The sequence below is a fragment of the Lissotriton vulgaris genome, chromosome 3_1, assembly GCF_964263255.1.
Source record: "Lissotriton vulgaris chromosome 3_1, aLisVul1.2, whole genome shotgun sequence".
Taxonomy (NCBI): domain Eukaryota; kingdom Metazoa; phylum Chordata; class Amphibia; order Caudata; family Salamandridae; genus Lissotriton; species Lissotriton vulgaris.
The window spans coordinates 1,740,295,877-1,740,319,029 of record NC_141689.1 but is presented as its reverse complement, the minus strand read 5'-3'; positions in this window follow the sequence as shown (position 1 = coordinate 1,740,319,029).

The window sequence follows — 23,153 nt, the reverse complement described above, 5'->3', positions numbered from 1 at the left end:
TAACAATGTCTATGCTCTATAAAATAGTAAACCCTGCAAATTTAAGGCGGAACCCTTTCTTTACGATCCAAAGGGCGTATTGATCTCCTCGAAGACTCTCCAAATTTGGCTCAGGCGGTGTGGTGGTGTGCCCCAAGTGCAAAAGCCCTACTGAAGATGACCTGCATATGTTTCTGCTATGTTCAAAGATCTAAGAGTTTTGGGAGGCCGTGAGTAGCTGTTTGTTGAGGGCCTTAGGCCTGCAGATCAAGGTAAGCCTGGAGCTAGTTATATCTGGGAGACTTGACCTGCAAGGTAAGGGCTCAGACGATAATGCAAAGCTTATTTTTTTATGCTAAACTCTTGGCATGAAGAGAGATTTGTAAATTGTCGGTTTCAGCGGTCTCCCCAACAGAATTGAATTGGTTAAGAGCTATGAGATTTATTGCGAAATTGGATATTTTGGATCAGACGAAGAAGAGATAAAAATTTTGGACTCCTTTTTTGCCGTGTTTTGGGGGAGGGTAAAGGGGTCTTTTGTTTTTGATTTGTTATAAATCTAATGATTAAGCCTTCGCCTCCCGCGGCTGGTTAAAATCTTCTTAGGCTCCACTGAGATTCGGGGTAAGGCTTGATATGCGCTGGAGGAAGACTCCCTGTCCCTCTCGTACAGTGGGCCATGCCCGGACGGGAGTATCAGCTCTATACAGTGCTGTGTATGCCCCCGCTTTCAAAACCAGTAAATAAGGTGGAAAAGCCCACGGTGGTTTCGTTGAGTATTGGGTGGCAAAAAGGTAAATGAGGATAAAAAGTAAAAAAATAAATAAAAAAAAGTTATTCATTGGAACGTTAAGAGTTTAAACTCCCCCATTAAGAGACAAAGAATTCTGTCTTATTTAGCCAAACTAAATGTCAATTTAGCATTCCTACAAGAAACTCACCTTTCAGATTCTGAATCTTTAAAACTGAAGAGAGGTTGGGTAAGCGATGTTTTTTATCCTCCAGGTGATGGCAAACGTAATTAAGTGATGTTACTGTGTCGCAAGTCCCTCACATATTCTTTGCTTTCTAAAGAGTCTGATACGAATGATAGATGGTTAAACGTTAAATTATCTCTCAGGGGTGTTCCAATTTCTTTACTGAATGTGTACACCCCTACATGCGGTAAACCTTCTTTTTGGCCCACGTTTGCCAAACATCTCACCCGCTTTATGGATGATAATTTTATCCTAGCAGGCGACTGCAATCACACTTTTGATCCTTTCATTGACAGGTTATCCAAAGTCACTTTTATCCCTAACAAACCTCACAAGTCCTTTGTTCAGGCGATTACGCAACATAAACTTATTGATGCCTGGCGTCTTGTTAATCCGACTACTAAAGAATTTACCGTTTACTCCCCATCCCACCAATCTCAGTCAAGGATTGATTACATTGTTGTCTCTCATAATGTTGCACAGACTCTTACTAGTGCAGAGATTGGCCCCATTCTACTATCAGATCATGCCCCTGTCTCAATAAGCATTGATATTCTACCTAAAGTCACAGGCCCCAAGAGATGGCGTTTTAATAACGCTCTTCTTTTAGATTCAAAGTTTACCGCCTCTTTTACCAGTTTCTTTGATGAGTTCTTTAAAATAAATCAAACTCATTCCATGCCCTCTTCCACCATATGGAATGCTTTTAAGGCCTCAGCAAGAGATTTTATAATTGGCTTAGTTGCAAAAAAACGAAAAATTGCTCGCAAATTCACTTGGGACCTCCTTCAGAAGATCAAGAGATTGGAACACTCATTTTGTACCTCACATTCTAATGAATGCCTAACAGTCTTCATCAATGCCAAGATGCAATTTAACAAAAAATCCACAGAAGGCGCTTCTTTATTTTTGTTGAAATCTAGTGCAAAATTTTATGGGTGTAAAAATAAAGCGGGGAAAAGTTTGGCCAACTATTTAAAAGTCAAACATAATAAGCTAAATATTGAATCTGTTTATGATGCAAATTCTTATTTGAAACATAAGGATGCTGATATTTTGAATGAATTCTCTTTCTTCTATAAAACGCTATATACACCTCTAAAAACTCAACCTACGTCTTAATCCCTATCACATTGTTTCTCTAGCATTCATAAACCTCAGAATCTTTCACCTGATCTCTCTTCTCTGGATTTAGACTTAACACAGCAGGAATTATTTAGAGCCTTCCAACACCTTCAAAAGGACAAAGCACCAGGACCAGACGGTTTTACGGTCAAATTTTACCACCATTTTTCTAAACTTCTATTGCCCAAGTTGTACTCCCTTATTGACTCTTTCACCACATTAGGCAGTTCCTTGGGCTCCTTCTCTGAAGCACACATATGCCTTATACCCAAAGAAGGAAAGGACTCTAAGCATTGCAAAAATTATAGGCCCATCTCCTTGGTTAACATCGATTACAAAATGTTTGCCAAAACATTCGCGATACGGTTAGATTCCTATTTACCAGACCTGTTGGGCAAAGAAAAATCCAGGTTTGTTAAATGTGGATTTATAACTGATAACACAAGACTCCTTTTCACGGTTTGATCCAAATCATCACAATAAAAAAAACCTTGCAGCAGTTGCACTGGACGCTGAAAAAGTGTTTGATAGAGTTGAATGGCCTTATTTGTTTTATGTCCTCAAATGGCTTGGTTTTGGCCCTAAATTAATTTATTTAATTTCCCTTCTTTACTCTACTCCCCGTGCGGCGGTATGTGCCAATGGTATAGTGTCTCCATTTTTTGATTTGGGAAGAGGTGTACGTCAAGGATGTCCTCTATCCCCTTTCCTTTTTAACCTGGCCTTGGAACCTTTTCTTTCTAAATTACGTCAGAATCCTAATATCCATGGTTTTCAATCACTAAATTCTCACGTCAAACTTGCAGCATACGCTGATGACATTTTCTCTTCTTGTCTAAGCCAAGTGATTCAATCCCTGCCTTTCTAGCAGAGGTGCATGAGTACTCCAAAATATCTGGATACAAATTGAACAACGACAAATGTGAGATTCTCCCTTTAATGAAATACACTTTCAAATCAGATTTTGATGCTTCTAATTTCACTTGCAGTACTAATTAAGTATTTAGGTTTGCATGTTACCTTTTCAATCTCAGATAAAGTGTCACTGTGTATGAATAAATGTATTCAAAAGATTTCGGATTTGACCGCCAAATGGCACCCTCTTTATTTATCCTGGTGGGGCCGCCTTGACACCATAAATATGATGTTATCTCCTATAATTTTATATACTATTTCTAATATCCCGGTTCCTATTCACACTAAATTTTTGAAGAGGATTAACTCCGCTCTTTTGTCCTTCTCAATGAACAATAAAAAGCCCTGTATGTCTCTTCTTTGATTAATACGTCCCAAATCGGAAAGTGGAGTTAACTTTCCGGATTTTCCGGCTTATCAGAAAGCATTCCTCTTACGTCAAGCCTCCCTTTGGCTAAGAGATCCCACAGATGACTGTCCTTTATGGACGACAATTGAACGTCTCTTCCTATTCCCTTTTTCCTTCGGTGAATACCTTTCCTTTTTACGTAAGCCGCAAGCATTATCCACTGCCATAATTAAATTAACATTCAATTTACTTTTATTGTCTTCCTCCTCTCCTTATAGGACTGTTGATGACTTTCTTAAGTCCACCATTTGGCACAACAAAAACGTACTCATTAAGAACAAACCATTTTAGTGGAGGACTTGGCACCAGAAGGGTTTAATTTGGATATATCAGCTATTCTCACAGTAGACTTTCATATCTTTCGCCTCACTCAGTCAACTATTTAGTTTACCTGCTTCATTCATTCACAAATACCTTTTGCTTAAAGAAGTGGTGATGACTATCTATACCCAGCTATCTACTACACATACCTCTCTTAATACTCTCACAGCTGCCTTGCAACTTCATAACTTCCTTAAAGACGACCCATCCATCCATCATATACCGGTTTCTCCATAGTACTGAAATTGTACGGCCAAAATCCAAAGTAGAAGAGTTGTGGGAACGTGATTTTGCTGCATCCTGGCCAGTGTCCTTATGGAATAATATATGGGCCACGATTCGTAAATCATCCAGAGCAGCTAATATAATGCAGACATTGTTTTTTCTATATAACAGACTTCTCTTTACACCGCATGATTTACACAAAAAATGTGCTATAACACCAGATGTTTGCTGAACTTGTTCCTCTCCGAATGCAGACTTGTTTCACATGCTATTTACTTGTCCTACTGTACATAACTTTTGGAAACAGGTATGGTCCCATCTCAATTTGATTTTCCGAACTGATATTTCTTTTTCTTTCACTCATGTTTTTCTGGGAAGCCTTTCTTCTTGTTGGGAAAATGTTACGCTTAATATTAAAATCATAGATTTGTTACTAGCAGTTGCGTTTCAGCAAATTACCGCTAATTGGAAAGACTTTTCATGAATTTCTTTCAGAGCATGGTGGCACACTGTTTGCCATAATCACAGGTTAGATACCTCCTTTGTATATCCTATACACATGGCAGCGAAACGTCTGGATTTATGGCTACCTGTTACGATGTATCCTGATGTTTGTGCTAGATGTTCTTTTCGACTGCAACCCACTCAACAGGAAGTTCAAAACCTCCTTGAACCCCCTAAACGTTCTTCAATTCTTCAATATTCTATTGTTTTTTCATGATTGCGATATATCACTTTCCTTGTTTTACTTTTAAGCCCAATTTATACAATATTATTGTAGTACTTTCTTGACTGATTTTTTCTGTAGGAAATGTATGACTGTTTTGTATTTGGTACTGACACCCTTACTTCTATCAATAAACCTTCTTTGAACTTAAAAGAAACCTCATCAATGTTTTTTCGTCTCTAAAGGTGAAGATGTTTATCCCCGGTTTGTCCTTTATCAGCTGTTGAGCGGATGATAGTTTGTCTGGATTGAAAAACAATATTTGAAAAAACCTGTTCCGGTGGGTACCACTGGGCTCTAGTAGAATTCCCCGTCGCTTGTATGTGGTTGGGCGAAAATATTTAATGCCGTTTTGAAGATCTGTAGCTGAAGGAGTCTCAACTGACTTTCTTACCTGTTCAATTACTTTTTCACCTATTTCACCTATCTTCCACCTCTTATAACCCCTTGTCTATCACTTTCGCACCAGTCTATATCAGGTCCATACCTCTCACCTTTCCTCCTTCCTGCCTCTCCCCCTTGTCTCCCTTCTTTCATCTGTAATACCTCACCTGTCAACCACCCCACCCTTTCAGCAGCCTTTATAACCTCTCTTTATCGCACCTCTCTCACATCTGTCTCTCTTCTCTTCCTTTCTTTCATCGGCATATGCCTCTATGTAGATCACAAGTCTCATACTGTCATCCCATATCGCCACTTTTCCTCTCTCTCTGATTCTTGGCTGTCTCTTTGTCACCGGTCTATGTGCATATCACCTATTGCTGTCACCTGCCTCATTCTTTTTCACATGTCTATATTTCACTTACACTCGTCGCCCTTCTCTTATGTATTTAATCCCTCTCTCTATCACACCCCTATCTTTCAGTCTCTCACCTATCTCTCTTTAGTGTCCTCTTCATGCTCTTCCTTCCGTATTTTTCCCTTCATATCTCCTCATAGTTTTCCCTTTTACACATTTCTCTCCCTCTGCTGTACTTCTTATTCCTTGCTCCCTTCACGCACTCAGGGGGTGGAGGAGTGACAGAAACTACCTTTTACTAGGGTTGGTTTCACTTTCAGAAATAAATAATTGTTTTGCAAGTGTGTAGCTTAGCTTACAACCGGCTACGGGTTAGAACTTTCATGACTTTACTTTCAAATGATGTAGGTGAGAGGTACAGAAAGTAAACAAGGCCCATTAGAGCTTTGTATCACTCCTGTTTCTGACACCGCCCTTACTCCGCTGAGACCAAGGGGTCACCGTTGCACCCATAAATGATGCCCATGACAAAATCTTGAAATTTCAAGAACACTTCTGCAGGAAATTCTATGTCAAGGGATTTGCGGTCCAGGTTTCCAAGTACTGTGGGTGGAAGTGTTGATCTCAAGGCTATTTCCTTCAACAACTTCACCCTATTATCATTAAGGCTGGATGCAAGTCAAATAAGGTTGTGTTTCTAGTTGAGAACTGTGGACAAACACAGTCAGAATTCTCTGGGGGGTGGCTACCCACAGAAAAATCTAGCAAAAATGGTTAGGGGTTCTGCCCACTTAACCCTCCCGTACCTGAGCAGGAGACATCCAAGGATGAGAAAGTAGCAACAAGGGGTACCGAAGGGATCAATCCACTTTTAATTTTCAAACAAGAGACAATTAATTATCTTGTGAATAACAAATTAAACATTGGGAAAATATATAGGTTAATTCATATACACACGTATGAGCGGACATCCAGGGAGGCACAACAACCAACAATCTATATACAAAATATCACATATACATCATATACAAATATACAAAACATTTACAATATCAACAAACACTTATCTGTACCCTAAATACAAGAAATATATAAGACTATATATACACCAATTAAAGTAAGTGCCTCCTCTTAATTTACAATGGAGTGCACAACAAAGTGGTAGTCCCAAAAGCAAAGCACCAGGGGGTTACAACATCAACCCAATCTCCATTTGTATTGGTGCACATCAGACATTCTTAAGTTGTAACAGGGGACTCCATTCAAAGCAAAAGGTGTCGACGCAGTCGCGTCGCGTTTCAGCCAGATGATGTAGGCTTCATCAGGACATGGGTACTCTAATAATCACAAATATATATATTACCTTCTTATTTGCCTAGCATGGGCACATATAATAAAAAACTTAACAGCTGCAAAAGTGACATACAGCCTGATTCATCAAGGTACTGTTTTGCGAGTCTCTAATAGAGATTCATAAGGAATCGCTATTAGAGACTCGCAAAACAGTATTCATGTAGGAATCGCAAAATAAAATGCGATTCCTACACATTCCTTATTTGCGATTAGAAAATTGCTAATCGCAAATAAGGAAATCTGGCCCTTTGCGAGCGCAAATCAGCTTGATGAATCAGGCTGATAGTCTCCCCCTCACGTGGAAATGCAGTGTCTACTAGTGAATCCATCACAGAAAAGGAAAGAAAGCAGAAGATAACTGCCCAACTAAGACCAACTTCAAGATCAAACAATACTTAAAGTGAAATAAATCATACCCAGTGCTCTCAGACGAACCCTCGACTCCACCTCTATGAGTGAGCAATACACAAGTGTGACGAAAAACAAGAAAGAAAAATGACAGTCCCTCAGAACTTCTGATGAAAACGTATTTTCTGTTCTCTGATCTCATCATGTGCAGAGATGTGGAGACCAAAGTACAGTGGAACCAGACAACAGTTCTTAAGAAAGGAGAATCTTTTGAGCTTGCACAAATGAGACACTTCAGGGCTGTGTGGTCGAGATTCATGCCCTTTTGGTGCCCTGCCTGTAATATACCACTGCGTGACCTCCTTCGTAGTGTCTGTAAAACGTACCCTTTGTCCCGAATTTTTGTCCTGAATTTTGACCTTCCGTCCTGAATTTTTGTCCTGAATTTTGACTCTCCGTCCTGAATTTATACACTCACTGTCCTGAATTTACAACCATACCAGCTTATCTACACTGCTGGTTTGGCACTCCAGGCAACAGCTTCCTCTGGCTGTACCTGCTACCCTTCCCGAGTGCATACAGTGCAATATCTGAGGGTCTCGAGGACTTGCAGCCGGCATCCCTACCCTTGTCACGGCCCCCAGAGAAAAAGCCTATGGAAGCAGGACTGCCTTGAGACAGCGCACTGCAGGTGGTGCTGGGAGTGGTGCATGATATACTGCCCATTGTTTCCTGAGTGCAGCTTTCAGTGTTATAGGCAGTACCAAACATACCACAATTTTGTTTTCAAAGTTTGCGTAGATGTGGTATGCATGGTTACTGTATGCGTTGTAATGGCACTTTCAATGTGTTGTGACAACTGCATGTTGAAATGGCATGCGTGGTAATGGGGTCCTTGGTAGTAGGTCATGCGTGGTAGTGTATGCGTTGTAAAGGCATGCATGATGAATGTATGCATTGGTCCATCATACAACGTCCTAATTTTTGACGGCCAGCCCCTAGTCTTTGAAAGATTTGCCTTTCTGTGTGCTGCTGCTGTTAAATGCAATTTTAACTTTTAGCCCCAAAATATTCCCATTTGCCTCAACTTGTGGCTTATAATATCTGGAATTTGTTCGTCTACAAATCCTGCCTCTAACCCACCACTGAAGTTCAGAAAAGCACTGGAACTGCTGGGGATCTATGGAGCTGTGAGGTTTTATGTTGGTCCAGATCTATAGGAGCTCTGTGGAGGAGCACTGAGGCTGCCAGACCACAGAGTGCACTGAAGCTGCCAGACCAGAGGGGGCAGGAGTGCACTGAGGCTGCCAGACCAGAGGGGGCAGGAGTGCACTGAAGCTGCAGAGGGCTCCTGTATAGGCATCGAGACTGCAAGTGAACACAGACTCGCTCCCAGGTTCCATGGAGGGGAGGGCAAAGGAATGTAGATGCTAATGGGTGCTGGGATCAGAGGGCCACTATTCAAATTACAATCGGGGGACAGCGATGCATCAATGTTGCTATCTGGGTTCAAAGAAGAACAGAGCTGCATAGAAATCCCATAAAACGTTGTAACGTTGGTTGGGTTCAGGGGAGCGCGAAAACTGCATAATGAACACCGGTGCGCACTATGGGTGACGTGGAAGCGCCCAGAGCTAACGGGGGTTTAATATGCACTGCCTTCTTAACTTTCACCTGTTGGATAAATACTTATTGAAGTGCTGGCAGCCTGGTAACGAAGTATCCACGGCTTTTGTTGTTGCCTGAAGCCCTAGTGAAATTTGCATTTAAATTGGACTTCAAGGGTGCGTTAAGGGGCCTCCCTTTCGTCACCTTGGGCGTAAATAAGGTATTGCGGAAACCCTTTGTAATTATAACCCTGCTGCCCCGAGGCGTTTCCCCTAGAGATTCGTTTGTCTCAAGGCTTCTCTCCTGCACTAATGCTGTATCATTATGCTGAAAGTAAATTTTTCGTGCCATTCGCAGTCTGTTTATAAACCTGTTGACATTGGCCTGAGACATAGTTCCCTTAGCCAATAAACAGTCTTTGATGAGTTCTCAGTTGTGACCAAAGTTCAGATCTACTCCCGGATAGCATCATGTGGGCTGGCAGCCAGTAAGACTGGCTGTCTGAAAGCTATATGTCTCTTTCCACAGTGAGTTTTTCCTCATTGTTTACATTGTGCAACTCTTCAAAGAATGTCTAGTCCCACGTGGAAGTACACCTTCTTAAGTCAATTTTTTAGGTCGAAGCTAGACAGAGCGTCAGGTGATCTGTTGTGTGTACTTTATGGGGTCTGCCCCATCCCACGGTTTGGAATGGCTTATGTCTCTGTCATTCCAAAATCATAGCCTACAAATGGCTAATGGTTGGTGCATGCCCCTCCTTTTCTTACAAGTTAAATCCCATGGAGTTTTGCCTCAGGAATGAGCAGCAGTGCGCATCCTGCTTGAATGCCTTTTGCAGGGCTGCCCCGGGCCCACGAAGGGGGATGCGACCGGTGCCACCGCCCAGGGTGCTGACTTCACATGGGGCGCCGGTTTGCCTAAAAACACCTGCTGCTGCGTTCCAGGCCTCCGGCAAATTTCCAGTCAACAATTAAAATGTCAAGAAAACTCCAGTAATGAATGTTTTTTCCTGGCAAGATCGGAGTTTTGTCTAGTAGAAGTTTTGACTCGTGGGAGTTTTGAAGGTAGAGCAGAGGGTTAATATGCCTGATGTAAAGATCATGTACCATGCAGATATCAAAGTGAATGTAATGTAAACAGGGCGGTGGGCTACTGCTTTTGTCAGAGACTTCCTTTTGTTAGTTGCAGTTTACAGTGAGCTATTAACAGTCATCAAAGAACTGCGTTCAGACTTCAAGATATAGATTAGAGCGTATGGATTTTTTTCCCCAGACTTTCATTATTGTAATGTTGCAATAAGGGTTCATTTAGATACAAATCAGTTCTTGTTATTAAAGAGAGCTCCAATCCATTGTGTTACATTTTAAATTCAGAGTTTGTGCTTCTCCAGACCAAGTACTCTTAAACTATACTGCCTACCTGTATGGATAACATGTGAATCCACCCTTTGTTGTCCTCTGTCTTATGTAACATTTAGTATACACCGATTTACATGCCTATGATTGATTGTCTCTGTGTAATGTGTGTGTTATCTAAAGTGCTCTGACACCCTTCACTTTTATAAGTGATGCTATAAAATTAAATACATCTGAGAGAGAGGTTATGGAGAATTTTAAAGGGTGGTAGTGAGGGTATCCGTGACTGAGGTGGTCGTTGGGGGCGCCCAAAAACATTGACGCACTGGGCGCCACCACTGCTAAAGCCAGCCCTGAAGGGGGCCCTCCTAAGAGGGCGCCCCCCCTCCCCCCTTAGTGCCACAGGATGGCACATGAATCAGCCGCTCAGTGTTTTGGGACCCTCGAGGATCCCTTTGCCAGTGTCACTTCCGGGCAGGAGGGGGGCTGGTGAGGTACTTATACCTCTCCCGCCCACTGGTCGCCCTCTTTGTTCTGCTGCACTGACGCTGGTTGGGCATGAGACACGGGCCTTTTGGCTAAGATCAAGTGTAGTATCACTTGATGGCCTCAAGAGGGAGAACGGTCAGCTGAGATGTATTCATTGCACTTCGTGTGGCAATGAAACTCTCCGCACGGTTAAATGAGATGACGGTAACGTGACGAGGAATGACAGCAATGTCATAACGATTTTAGTAGCTGGACGGCGGGACTGTCGGGCGGCCCCTCTAAAGGGGGCTGACTAGCAGGCCGGCTGAATAGTGATTTTTTTCGTAGGACAGCGGGTTTGGCTGGGCTGCTGTGCAGACCGGCTTTGTCTGACGACCGGGCTGATGACCTTGGCGGAACGGCAGGGCAGAACGGCATGGTTGGAAGTCGCCCCCCTGTCCAGGCGAACCCTCCTAGGTCCGACCAGCACAAGGCTGACCGGCTGATGGCTGTCTGCGGATTGGTTCACCGCTTTCAGCTGGGCTGGTTGGCTGCTGGATGGAGGTAGTAGCGGGACAGACCGGGGTTGGCTGAAAGGATAAGCCATGCCTAGTACCCCCCTGGGCTAGTAGGCCAGGCGAGACGGCTGGGTTGAAGGGCGAGGCCGGCAGGTGTGGCAGACCGGCCCGAACGGCTGACTGAGGGTGTGACTAGTAGGACAAAAAATAAAAAATAAAAATTAGACGCGGGCCCTCCAGGAGCTGACTGCGGTGAGTTAGTGCCCCCCTTTTTCTCCTCAGGCATGGCTGCAAAGCCCGGTCAGTGCTGTGGCTTCGGTCCGCGAGGTGGGGGCTGGACGCTTCTGGGGGCGCATAGGGTAGTGGTCCCCTCCCCTGGTTGTAGTCAGCATACTACAGACTGGGGGAGGGCACTAAGAGGTGATAGGGACCCCGTGCGCTGGGCCAGCCCGGCCCGAGCCATGCCCGGTCACGGGTATGGCATAGGATGTTTTGGGAGAGAGAGGATATCGGCGAACTTGGCCGGGCTTCCTCCCTCCTTCCAATGTTACCTGGGGCCACTGGCATGGTCTAGCGGGTCTTCTCCTCTGGCTGCAGGAGGCCCCGGTTTCGAAAGTGGATGCACAGCTTAGTTTTGGCATGCCTGGGCCCAGGGCTTCTGCCTGCATGTGCCCGATGGGGGGGAGTGGCAAGCGTCGCAAGGCTACCCCCTCCGTTGCTTTCCGGCAGGGTGCCGTTGTGTGGGCCTTCGCCTTAAGGGGCTTGTGGTGCCTGGGGTAGTGTCCTGCTCAGCCAGACGAGGGGCCCGTAGGTGCATGGGGGGAGCGGCGTATAGCTTCCCTCCTCCGCTGCCTCAGCATGAGCCGTTGGGAGGGCTTTCGCCCGCTAGGGCCAGCTGTCGTGGGGGTCTGGCATGACTCTGGGACTACGGGTGAGGTCTAACGGTTTCCCCGGTCTCACCGGGGTGGGGGGCATCGGGGTTGGCCTTCCCTCCTGGTGCTGGTGAGTCATCCCGCTTACAGCCTGGCCATCCCCTCTAGGCAAAGGGTGACTTTCCACTGCCAGCGCTGCTTGTTTCTGGTGCCCCTGAACTTGAATCGCAGGGCCTCCTGGTGAGTGGGTAGGGACAGGAGGCTGAGTTCTTCAGTGCACAGCAGTCAAACTCTCAAGCGAGCACCACCATAGGAGCTTGCTCTAGGAGTTGTGGGGGAGGGGACACTGCTCCCATCATGGTTTCCCCCGCGGTGGCATGTAGCGCAGCCAGTGGGGTGGGGGGGCGCAATGGGGGCTTGGGGGGGCAGCTGACCTCGGGGAGGTCCACCCCGGGCAGTTTGGGAGGGCAGGCGGGGGGAGGGAGGTTATTGCAGTCACCCGGGCATTTTTTGAGATTGAGCTTGTTTTTCCTACTAGTTATAGCCCAAGCATAAATGCTGTCGGCTCCTCCTCCCGGCCACCATTTTAGGTTTGGTGACCTGGTGGCCAAGAGGTTGTCTGTGAGAATTTCTTTTTGTCTGGAGGTATTTTTAGTGTTAGTGTTGCGTTGCATTAGTCTTTTTGTCATCATATTCTTGAATTATGGCTGCTGAGGACTATAGAGTTTTGGAAGCTCTTCGGTTTCTCAGTGAGGCTGGGAGGTTGGATTTAGTTATTGGTAGTACAGAGGGCCCGTCGCGGCCCAACCGTCAAGGTTCCGACGGTGTTGCCGCTGTGGTGGCGGCCTGTGTCACCCTCAAGCGCTCTCGCTCGAGGGCGCTGAGCGAGCTTGGCCGCTCTCGTGTTAAAAAGTCGGCTCAGAGTGTGCAGGCACGGAAAATGGATGAAGCGGCAAGTGACGAAGCCCAGCGGTCTTTGGTTCCGGTAAGATCCGTTCAGGTAGGGGCTTTGACTGCGGGGGGGCCGCGGGAGCTGTTTCAGGCTCCGGCTGCTCCGGTGCGGGCAGGCTCTGTGTCGGCGCAGCGGGGAAGGAGAGGTGCTCCGCGCGGCGGCCAGAAGCGTTCTGCTTCGGCCTCCGCGTTGGTTTCAGCAACGGTTACCCGGGGAGGGGGGGAGGAGCGGGTGCGCGTTACTTGCTCCCCGTCGCTCCCTCAATTGAATACCTTTTTGTTGGAAAGAGATGGGCATGCCTCTGCTGATGTTTCAGCGAGCGATTCTATGCCGAATTTGAATGTGTTGGGGAGGGAAGCAAGCTATCTGTAAGGGGACAGGAGTTTAATGTGAGGCAAAAGAAGACTCAAGTTCAAGCAGCAGAGGCAGTTTCCGATCAGGGTACAATGGGGCAATTCAGCCCCCTGTTGTTTTCCCCTACTGTTTCCAATAGGGGTGATGTAGTCTCTGTCCAGAGTGGGTCGGTAGGAGAGGGGGAGTGGGCACAGGCGGGGGATGGGTGGATATGTCTTTTGAGGCGCAGGGTCAGGAGACAGGCATGTTAACTTCCCCTGTTCCTTCTTTAGGGTCCAGCAGGGTGGTTCCTTTGAATTTGTTGCCGGCTGGCTCTTTTTCTTCTAAGGGGGTGGTGAGAAAGAGTCATGGTGTGGGAGCAGGGTCTTGGGAGGGGCTTGATGTTTTTCCTTCATGGTCTGAGGGTGTTCGTGGATCTGGTAGGGGCCGGAATGGGGTGAGTTTTGGTTTTCAGGAGGAGTCTGGGCGGGTTGTTCATTTGCACAATCCTAAATTGGGGGGTCAAGTGATGGAGGCTCGTGATATAGTGGCTCAGAAACAGGTGGCGTCTTGTTGCCAGACTTTAGGTCCTGCGTCAGCTGTATTACAGGCTATGCTGGATTGGAGCAGTGGGGAGGAGGTACTGGAGCCTTCCCCTCCTCCTAGTAGGGTTGGTTTTCCATCAGGTGAGGTGGTGTTGCAAGACAAAGGGATTATGCAGGGAGATTATTTAAGGGGGTCAGTTGGTCCTGGTGTGGTTAGTAGTCAGGGGCCTGGCACATCAGTCCAGCCTGTTTCTTTTAAGGTTAGGGACCGGCGTGGAACAGCATACTCGGTAGGGCGGAGTCCAGCCCATTTTCACCGAGGAGAAGGGAGGGTGGAGCCCAGCGTGGCACATTCCGTACCAGCAGGGGATCCCAGCGCGGTCAGCAGTTGCAGGTCCGGCGCGACCTCGCTGGCCCCTACATATCTTCACACACGAAGGATGGATTGCTCTGCCGCCAATCCTTACAGGAGTAGTAAAAGGTCAGGGGAGTACCAGCGTGTACAGTCGGCTCCCCCTTTGAGTGTTCAACAAAGGGTTGGTAAGGCCCGATCTGGTGTGGAAGAGCCTGGTAAGGCTCATAAGAGATTGTTGGTGTCAAGCCCTTCCCGGATGGAGGAGTCTTTGCTCTTGGACTATGATGAGGATCGTCCCGAAGAAGGTGAATTAAGTGATACTGTGTCTGGGGGGTGGCATTTTCAGGCTTCTCATAGTGTTTTACAGGCACCAGTGGCGGTGCAAGCAAAGAAGGTGATGGTGTCTGGACCAACTCGAGAGCGCGGCCCTGCAGGAAGGGTTTCTCGGATGTTGGACAACGTGGGCCAAATGGCATGGAGGTCGGGGCCAGGGCAAGCCCCCGTGTTAAACCCAGGTGAGCTTTGTGAACCACGAGCTAGACCAAAAATAGTGTCTGTGGGGATCGGGGGTGAGTCATTAGTGGGTGAGACAGGAGGTAAAATGTTAAAGATCAGGGGGTAGGAACAGGTGATGGGGAGAGTGCGGCTGCCAAGGTTGAGAGTGGCATGAACACTGAGTCCATAGGGGAGGGAAAAGATCCTTTGCATAGCAAGGAATTAAAAATTAAGAAGTTACCCTATATCGGTGTGACCAAGCCTTTGGGAGCCCATTTGATGCTTTCCACTAAAGAAAGGATTTTGAAAGGTGAGTATGTAGAGCTTTTGAAGCTGTTACATAGGGAGGTGTGATCTAAGGAGGGCTCAAAGGAGGAAAAGTATGAGCTGGCTAAGCGCCCTAAGGTACCGCTGACTATCGAAAACTGGACGTCAGCATTTTTAATTTACGCTTGTGTGTATTGCGAAAAGTTTCCAGAGCACTGCGTTGCTTTATTTAAATACATGGATGTTATCAGAAAAGCACAGATCACTGGTAGTGGTTTTGCTTGGGCACAATATGATGAGGAGTTCAGGTCCCGTATGGCGTGGGACCCTGATGCCAAGTGGGGTGAATTGGACACAGATCTTTGACAACACACAATGGGTGTTTCAGTGGGTGGTAAGACCATTTTCACAGCTAGTGGTTTACCATTAGTTTATCGGCCCTTTCAAGGAAAGCCCACTAGGGGAGGGGTGGGAAGCGCAGCAGTTTCACAGTCAGGATGGGGGGGCTTGTTGGTATTTTATCAAAGGGTTGTGTTCAAGGGAGTTCTGCAGATTTCGACATGAATGCTCCCAATGTGGTAGGAGACACCCATCAGTCAAGTGCTGGGGGCCTAGACCAGCAGGCAGGCAACAATGGTCGCAGAAGGATGCTGGCACGTCTGGCCCCTCCCAACAATCCCACGCAAACAGAGGGGGGGAGTCTGCTCCTGGGTTGGGCCCAAAGGCTCGTACTCCGGTTAAGTTGGATCAGTTGGCTGACAGTTTGATGGGGTATGGTGATGTGAGAGCTCAGGAAATTTTGTTAACAGGTTTTCGAGAAGGTTTCAGATTGGGATATTCAGGCCCTCTGGTGCGGTGTTGGTCCAGGAATTTGAAATCGGCTGATGAGCTTCCAACAGTGGTACAGGATAAACTAGATAAAGAAGTGCTTGAAGGGAGAATGGCAGGTCCTTTTGTTGATTGGCCTTTCGAGGACTTGATCATTTCACCTATAGGAATCGTTCCTAAAAAACAGCCTGGACAGTATAGGTTAATCCAACCCTTATCATGGCCAGAAGGGGCATCTGTGAATGATTTCATTGATGAAGAGTCAGCTTCAGTGTCCTATTCTTCTGTTGATGTGGCCATGTCTTTGGTGGTGGCAGGGGGTCCTTTAGCTAAAATGGTAAAAGGCGATATCAAATCTGCATTTAGACTGCTTCCAGTCCATCCTGAAGACTGGTGTCTTCTGGGTATCCATTTCCATGAGAAGTGGTACGTGGATAAAGCTCTGCCAATGGGTTGCTCGATGTCCGGTGCTCTTTTTGAAACTTTTAGCACTTTTTTACAGTGGTTTTTCACTCACCAATCTGGTCATGAGCTTGTCACACACTATCTAGACGATTTCTTTTTTGTGGGGCCCCAGGGATCCTCTGAGTGTCAGACAGCATTGGACACATTTCAAAAACGTATGGATTATTTGGGAGTGCCACTGGCACCCGAAAAGACCATGGGTCCTTGCGCGACCATGTCCTTTTTGGGAATTGAGCTTGATTCAAGAGCTATGCAGGCTCGTTTGCCACTGGATAAGAAAGTGAAAATGCTGGATCTTTTACAGACAATGTTGGCAAAACCAAAGGTTACTGTGAAAGAGGTACAGGTCCTGTTGGGTCATTTGAATTTTGCTTGCAGGGTGGTGAGGGCGGGCAGAACTTTCTGCAGGCGTCTGGGCAGGGCTCTGTCAGGACATCATTGGCCTCATCACCATGTGCGATTGACTGCTGGAGTGAAGGAGGATTTGCGGATGTGGTCCACCTTTTTGCATTCCTTTAATGGAGTGCCTTTGGCTCGAGAGGAGGACTCGTTGTGGGAGGTTCAAATTTTTTCAGACGCAGCAGGCAGTGATGGTTTTGGTTTGTATTGGCAAGGCAGGTGGTGTGCGGAGAAGTGGCCGGAACTGTGGAAGAATGGTGGCAGAAGTATTGCTTTCTTGGAACTTTTTCCAGTGTTGGTTGCTTTGACGCTGTGGGGGCAGGAGTTGGCCCACAAGAAGGTCTTGTTCCGAATTGACAATCGGGCTGTGGTGGACATTATCAACAAGCAGTCTGCCAAGGATCCCCAGATTCTGAAATTGCTGCGAGTTTTTGTATTAGGGTGCCTTAGGTATGACATCAGCTTTAGGGCTCTGCACATTCCTGGTGTGGACAATGACATTGCGTATGGTTTGTCTCGTTCGCAGTGGGAGAGGTTCCATGGGCTTGCCTCGGAGGTGGACAGGACACCGACACACATGCCAGAGCACCTATGGGAGGTCGGCAACACAGGGCCCTACAGTTGGTGGTAGGTTTGTTGTCTTCTTCTACTCGAGCCGCATATGACCTGGCTTGGAGGGATTTTTTGGCATCTGGAGCTCGCAGGCGTGAACCTGGTTGGAGGTATTTGGATGATGTTGTTCAATTTATTCTGTCCTTGATAGATAAAGAGTTATCTAGGGTTACTATTGCTGGGAAGTGAGCGGGCATATCCTTTATGGGTAAACTCCTTTGGGGTTACTCTCCTTCAGCCGGTGAAGTGGGGAGGAGATTGTTGAAGGGGTGGGCTCAAGAGCGTAGTGTACAGCAGTCAGTTCGGAATCCCTTGTCTTGGCAGAATTTGGCCCGAGTGGTGGAGGCACTCCCTTTTGTTTGTACAGATGATTTTGAGGTTTGCCTGTTTTCCACACTCATGGTGTGGATGTTTTTTGGAGCATTTAGGGTTTTGGAGTTGTTGGGCTCTAAGTTTAATAATGGTGTTGGGTGGGGGGATGTTCATTTGTCTGAGAAAGGGGTTCATGTATGGCTGCATTGTTCAAAAACAGATCAAAGAGGTAAAGGTAAAGGGGTTTGGTTGGAAGCATCCTCACCCTTTGTAACGTGTCCCTTGCGGTGGGCCAGGAGATGGTGTACTGTTTCTGGTGGGGCTATGGAGGCTGGCGCTTTTCAGCACGCAGATGGCGCCAGGCTCACGGATTATCAATTGCGCATAGTACTACGCAAAGCGTTGAAGAGCATTGGTTTGGATGAAAAGAAGTATGGCACTCATTCTTTTCGAATTGGGGCAGCGACTGAGGCACAGAATCGGGGTTGGTCTGGGCAGGATATCATGCGCTTAGGGTGTGAGGTTCCGTGACAATTATAAGTGGTGTTTTTGACTCGTTCGAATATGGACGAGTTTGGTATCTATGAACCGCAAATGACGAGTTTAGTGAGTGTAGGCATTTTCGCTATGCTGACCTAACCTGTTCGTCTGTTTCGTGGGATTCTTCATCTGAACCCACGGGTTCCATTTTAGATACAGCATCCATTTTGTCTCTTGCCCTCAAGTAGCCAGCGAACGGACACTGTCCGCTTCGTGACCCTGGGATTCCCAAGCTTTTGTGGAAGACACGTGTTTCTTTGAGGGTGTCTTTATGATGAGGGGGATGATACTGTAAGGGCAGATGGCCCCGCTCGAGGTCCATCTTGCCGTGCCGGTCTATTGTTTTAGCCATGCATTCATTAGGCATGTCTCCTTTGATCCTGCAATCGTGTTTCCGATATCACCCCCTTACACTCTTTTCAATCTGTTGTTTATCTTTGTCTTCCTTTGCACCTGTTTCTGACTCTTCCTTAATTTGTTTACAGCCGGAATGGAATGTACTAATGGTGAGATGATGTACTTTTACAGTTGGGAACCGGCGATGCTACTGTAATTATGTTCCGGGACCCTGAATACATGAAAGCGACCCTTTTGAGGTTTACTGTGGGAACTGAGTTGTAACCTTTTGTTCGCCATGTTGTGCTATGACAAAGATATGTATAAAAGGAGCGATCCACAGTTGCAATTTGAAGCAGTCTCCTAGAACCTACATGCGTTGTACTTCTTGTGACTTCTGTGTTCCCTGCAGTAAATAAATCTCGATCTTTGACGCCGAAGGAAGTGTCCCGTGTCTCTGTCATTTGTACGCCGGAACAGGTAACCCACGAAGGTTTCAGGTGTTGTCCCCTGGCACCGCTGGGCCTTAGAATAGCCCAGTCCTTCAGTTGGCGCCCAATGTGGGGCGACATCAGCGGTACCGGTCCAAAGCCCGACGATCGTGAGAAACTTCGTGTGAAATCTCCGAGGGAAGGTGCACCCCGCTTCATCGATCCTGTTGTCGAAACAAGTGGCCCGAAGACTTTTCCGCGAAGATCCCCGCCTCCTGATGGCTGCGACGGACTGATGCCCTGAATGTCCACCTGTTTTGGCGCCTGGCGTAGTCCTTGGTACAGCGAGACGATTGACGGGCCTTCCTGGTGACGCCATTGTTCTTTCAGTTAAGTATTTGTGGGTCGCTCCCAGAGTCCTTGGTTATTGTTGGTGCTTGGTTGTTTTGCATGGTTCCATTGCATTTGTGGTTCTTAGTATTTGGTTCTTAGTTGTTGGGTCTTATTTGACGATTGCAATTGCCAAAAACCGAGGGTTTTGCATTTTTGCGAGGACATCGTAATCCAATAACCCTTGAAGTTTGTGAAACTCGGTTAGTGTGCACGATGCCTGGCCGTATTACTTTGTTTAGCTGCTTTAAAGGTTGTGGTGTGGATTCCCGAATGGAGGACTCGTGTCCGATACCTCCAGTTGGAACTCCGGTCTATAAGTTATATAGTCGACATGGAGTGGGTCCTATCGCATATAATGATTATTGGGTCCGCTACACTAAAAATGACGGTGGTAGTTTCGAAACAGCAATTTTGGATAATCTAGAAGCAAAATTGCTCAAAAGGAAAGCTAGGCCGGCCATGTTTGATTCCTTTCGGTTATGGCGTAAAGAGGCCAAGCAGAAAGAAATCAAACACCTTAAACGAAATAAGAGGGAAGGTATCGTTACGACGATGAGAAATGCAGAGCAGTTTCAGCGAGACAAAGAAGAGAAGGAAAAGGAAGTTTTGATAGACTACAACGTATGGCGGTGGATAAGTGTTATCCCGTTTTACCGTCGAATACTGATAAGAAGGGAGAGGAAGCAGTAGAGGACCCTTTGTTGTCCTACCTACTGAAGTCACCACCTCCATACGCACAGGATACTACAGCTCCTGTGGTTCCTCCTGTTCCTCAACCTGTCGTCCCGGCAGCTGCTCCTCAGCCTGCCGTTGGTCCTGTTTTGCGACTCCTCTTGTCCCTATTCCTTTACCTGCTCCTGTTCCTACTGCTCCACTGCCTATACCTTCTCAGTCTGCTGTTCCCGCTACTTCTGCTCTTTTGGCTACTCCTACTGCCCCTGCTGCTCCTGTATTTGGTCCTCATGTTGTTGCCCCTTTACTTCTCTCCTCTTCTACGTCTGTTCGAAGACGCATTCCTAATACTGTTGCTAATTTCTACTCTTCTTTTGGACCGATTCTTGGGTCCGATGTTTCTGATGTTCCCCAACGTCGAAGTCAACTTCCTGGTGGTAGGGAAAGTGATACGCTAATTAAAATGGCGCGTAATTGGATTAGGTATCCCGTTAAAAATACCTCGCTCATAATTTTCGAAACGTTCTCTCAATTCAATGAGCCCACACAGAGATTTGTGTTTGAGGAAATGTGTAAATATTTACGTGAAGCGATAGAAAATAATGAGGTAAACAATGTACCGTCCGACTTAACTGAACTTCAGCATCAGTTTTCGAGTGGTATGATTGTGGGTAGTAATGTTCGACGTGCTGTAGAACATCTTCTATCTTTTCGTCCTACTGTAATACCTCGAGCATTGTTTAAAGATGAAACTGAGGAGTGGATGGCAACGCCTGGCCAGTATCCCATGAGAGAAGTTCCCCCAGTGTATATGCCAGGTAACCATGGTGCTGCCCCTCCGGTCCTGCCACACTTCCAGAGAGTTTGGATACACCTCCCATGGTAGCGATCGGATGTTTTGCAGGTGAAACAATCTTTGCCTGACCCCCGCAAAAATCCTGCAGGATACTATAAAGAGTTGTCCCAATTAGTAGATGCTACTATCATGAATCTTGCCGACATCAACATGTTGTTCGGCAACGTAGTACCTCAACCGGTTTGGGTGAAAATTCGTCAAGAAAATCACGCAGCTGAGTTAGGTGGTGATTGGGCTGCGCTTATAGCGGCCGACGCATTGCAGGATGGTGGGGCTAAGCCTGAGCAGTTAATTGCGGCTTTGCCTCAGAGAATTATTACACTAATGAAGACACTTATGCCAGTAATGAAAGTCAATTGGGATAAACTGTCTGCGTGTAAGCAAAAGAAGGACGAGAGTGTCTCCGATTTCTTTACGAGATTTGAGGAGGCATTCATCGATCACAGTGGTCAAGATATGAGCACCGAGGGAGGTCAGAGGTTGTTCGCAGATAAATTTGTATCGAATTTGTTGCCTGACCTCAGCAACAAATTGAAAAATTCAGAGAGTTCGTGGGCTGTTTCTACCTCTGCCCAGATATTGGCCACGGCTCAATATTACGAAAATAGGGAGAAGGAGGAAAATGATCGTGCGGATTAGAAGACAAAGGATCTCAAAACGAAAGTTCTGTTACAACAAGCGTATCCTCCGCGCTCAAATCAAAATGATTCTCAGCATCGGAATAGACCGCAATCACAATCTGCTAGGTCACAGTCGCAAAATGACTCTTCCGCGCAGAGGTCTATGCTCGGGTATAATCAATGTGCGTACTGTAGAGGTGAGGGTCATTTGAAGTTTGATTGTCCGGTTTTGCGTGACCGAAATAGTGGTGGTTCAGCTAGAGGAGGTCGTAGTGGTCCTCAACAGGCTTCGCGAGGTAGAGGTCGTGGTGTTACTCAAAATCAAAATGAGCGTTCTAATAATTCGTCTGACTCCAATAATTGCTTTGATCAGCGTGGTTCTTCGTCAGGTAGATCTGCACAGTATCATGTGGATGATTATTACATCGAGCATGATATCGATGACGGTAACTACTAGGACAGCCATAGACAAGGAGAGGGAGTAGTATCAGTTCCGGTTGATCAGAGAGGGGCCTTACGTCGCAGTTGCCACATCGGGCGTAGTTGAGCCTTTTCTGTTGGACACTGGTGCAGCGAAAAGTTCCATCATGCATTTGAAACTCCCTGGCGCACCTTTGTCTGGCTTAACGAATGTTTCCGTTGGATTCTCTGGTGCCCCCGTTAGCAATCCGGTCTCTAGCCCTTTGCCCATTACAATTGGGCCTCATGAGCTGAAAGCTCCCTTGATTTTGACTACTGGTTGGGCTTGGATTTGCTGAAACGGTTATATACGACTTTGTACTGTTCTCCTGCGGGAGTGGAGCTTACTTTGGGTCAGAGAGTGATCTCTCCTATGTATTTGTCATCTGATAAGCTCCCACCGGAATTGAGTTCTCTTCCTGCATCTTTGTGGGCAACGGGTCCCAATGACGTGGGCCTGCTTGACATCTCTCCTTATGTTGTTCAACTGAAATCGAATGTGCGATTGCCACGTATTCCCCAGTATCGTATCTCCCTTGATGGAGAACGAGCGTTGTTAGCGATCATCTATGATTTGATCGAGAAAGATGTTATCGAGGAAACTCGGGGAAACGTGTGTAATAGTCCTGTGTTACCTATCTTGAAACGCACTGACCCATCCAAGCCTCCTGTTTATCGTTTTGTTATTGATTTACTTGAGGTGAATAAAATTGTGATTCCTCAATTTCCTGTGGTGCCTGACATTACAGCTTTACTGACTCTGATTCCAGCCTCCGCTTCTTGGTTCTCAGTGATCGATATGAAGAATGCTTTCTTTAGAATTCCGATTGCTGAGGAAAGCAGAGATCTCTTCGGCTTCTCATTAGGAGGTCGCAGCTTTAGGTTTAAACGCGCTCCTCAGGGCAATTGTGAGAGTCCATCGATATACAGTCAAGCCCTGAAGAGTCAACTTGATGCGTTCGTGTTACCGGCCGGTGCGGCCTTGATCCAGTATGTTGATGACTTGCTGGTGGCTGCTGACACAAGAGAGATCTGCAAAACTGCTACGGTGTTGCTGTTACAGCATCTATGTGACTTACATCATAAGGTGTCACCTTCTAAACTGCAATATTGTTGTCAAGAAGTAACCTATCTAGGTCACTTATTGTCAAAGGAGGGAAGAAGGTTGACCCCAGAGAGAATTGCAGCGATCGCTCGAATGACTGTGCCAACACCTCAGAGAGATGTGCGTGCCTTTCTAGGTATCACGTCATACTGCAGGCAATGGATTCCAAATTTTTCATTGCTAGCAAAGCCATTGGTAGCCCTCACGTGCAAGGATGTTCCGACTCCTTTGCCATGGAC